Source organism: Galeopterus variegatus, unplaced genomic scaffold (genome assembly GCF_000696425.1).
Source record: "Galeopterus variegatus unplaced genomic scaffold, G_variegatus-3.0.2 Scaffold15472, whole genome shotgun sequence".
Taxonomy (NCBI): domain Eukaryota; kingdom Metazoa; phylum Chordata; class Mammalia; order Dermoptera; family Cynocephalidae; genus Galeopterus; species Galeopterus variegatus.
In genome coordinates this window covers 2,082-4,704 of record NW_007741583.1, presented here as the reverse complement: position 1 = coordinate 4,704, position 2,623 = coordinate 2,082, and positions in this window count along the sequence as shown.

The following is a 2,623-nucleotide window of genomic DNA, read 5'->3' as shown; positions in this document are numbered from 1 at the left end:
CACAGGACTTTTGACTTTCCTTAAACTTTATGAATTCATAAAAGATAAGCTTAACATAACATGATGACTGATTATACCAGCCTTATAAACAGTAATAAAAACCAGAGATTTCTAAACGGATGTATTTTTATATGATATGTTCACAGTGACGTTAAATATAAACAGCCCTAAAACTGAACCTTTGTGCCTGTATTGTTAACTCCGTATAGCATCATATAGTATCTTTGTCTGTCTGACCCAGTAAATTTCACATCAAAATATATCATAACTTATGCCATCAGAGTATGCTTCCCTACTGAGGTTGTTCTTTCCTCAGTGCTTTAGGAATAATAAAATTAGAATAGTTTGTTAATATAATCTAGTTTAGTTCTTTATCTCAGAGGTGATAAAACTGAAGCCAGAGAAACCTTGACTTTTACAAATGACAAGCAGATAAAGTCCAATCTACACATCTATGACTAGAGCTGTGATCCTCACACTCCTAGCCATGCATCTATTCCTCTACATGAAACCCTGATCCTGTTTTATTAATAATCATATTTCCAAAAAGTGAGCAAACTAGAGACTCTAAATCCATAGGAAATAGTCCAATGGCAGGGTTTATTCCACAGAGAGAGATACCTTAGAAAGTAGCATCAACATGAAACATATGAGAACGGGTTTTAGGAAATTTTTCTCATCATGGAACAACTAACTGTAGTAAAACACTATGGTTTAGAAACTTCCTTTTCCTAGGTCTCTCTGTCTGTCTGTCTGGCTCTGTCTCTGTCTCTGTCTCTTTGTCTTCCCTCTCCCTGCCAGGTACATAGGATATTCATTCTGTCCCTATATGACCTGTGAAGGAGGATTAAAATTGAGGTAGTGCTTCACTATGAAGACATTTCATGAGAAAACACTAATACAAAGTATCATTATATTTCTCTAATCGGTGTCTAACACCTCTCAGATTCTACCATACCAGGAGTCTCTTTTTCTGTCATTTCTGACAAAATTATGTCTGGTCACACAATCCAAGAAATAGTTTCCAGATGTTCCATCAGTATAGATGTCAGATCATACACAATGGTCCTATATGTTTCTGTACGTGTGAATTTGAGTATTAAAGAAAAACTCAAAAGACAATCCATCAAATAGCCAGACATTTGAATCATTGATTTTTTCTCTTGATGCTGTTTCATTTATGTAATGGATTTAAAATTTTATTTTAAACTAATGTTATATTTACTGTAATGGATCTTGTGCCCAAAATGGTGTTATTAAAATGCTGGTAAAAGTTACTGTATCTTTCAAACCGGAAAATATTATAGCTCAAATCTGCCCTGAAGGTTTTATGTTTGCTTGTTGGTTCCAATTTGGTTGTTATTATTGCTCTCAGGGGTCACAATGTTTCCTGTTTTATAATCTTACTGAAAGCTTGTCTCTTTTACTTATTTTTTTTTTATTAGAGCGTCTATTTAATCCCAGTTTATTTCATTTTACTTAAATACTTGTGTATTCTAAATTTATTACTCCTCCAACAATCAGCAAAAGCAAGACAATACACTCTTTTCAGAGCTCTTCTGTTCCCCCACCTCAGGCACCTGTTTTTTAGGGACTGCTACTGAGAAGCTTAGCTGATCCAGGCTCTCTAACACAGAGTTCTCAGAAAGAGTGACCTTTCTGCTCCTTATATGCTCATGTATATTTTTCTATTTCTACTGTCTAGTTCTAAAAGGTAAGTTTCCCTCCATCCAAGTTATTCTCTAGACTGAAATTAGTATAAATCTGTCTTTAGAATCTTAAAACAAACCTGCTGATGGCAAATGTCGTACCTCTTTTGACTGGGAGTTATGCATTGTTCTTATATCTATATTAATATCCTTGGTGGCATGAACACTAGAGACTATCTATTGCCCCACTCTCTTGACATCACAAATAAATTAACTTAATCACTTTTAACTGACTGATTTAATTCCTATATACCTGAAACCCTGGAGAAAAAAAAGGAAAACTATAGCAGTATTGGGGGCATTTCAAGTAAAAAAAAAAAAAAATGTATTTTAAAGTCACATCCACCAGCCCCAGATCACTCCCACACCCTCCTGCAATTATAAACATATATGTAATTATGAGAATCAGGATTATAAAATATTGATTGAGTGGCTATTATTTGCCAGTCATAACTCTCTTCCTCCATACCACACACTCTGACCATATATTGAAGAAGTGTGAAGATTCAGCTTTCAGGTCATCATGACCCATTGAGAGTTAAGGCAAAAGAATTTAAAAAGTGAACATTCAATGGATGAATGATCTAATCCCTGTTAAATCTCTGTCCACGCACTACTCCTTTTCCTTACTGTCTCCTCTAACTATTCTGACATCCTTGCTATTCCTTATGTCCTTTTTACTGGTGTTTTCTCTGACTGGGATTCTTCCCTGTAAGCATATTTTTTTTTTCCAAATGCTCTTTTCAGTGAACTCTTCCATCAACACACTATGAGTGTTGCCCTACAACTCACCTTTAGTGGTTAAATTATTTAACATGGTTAATTTTTTTTTTTTTTTGTCTTTTTCCGTGTCCGGCAACGGGATCGCAACCCTCGGTGTTGCTCCCGCGCCTCGCTCAGCCAGTGAGCGGGAA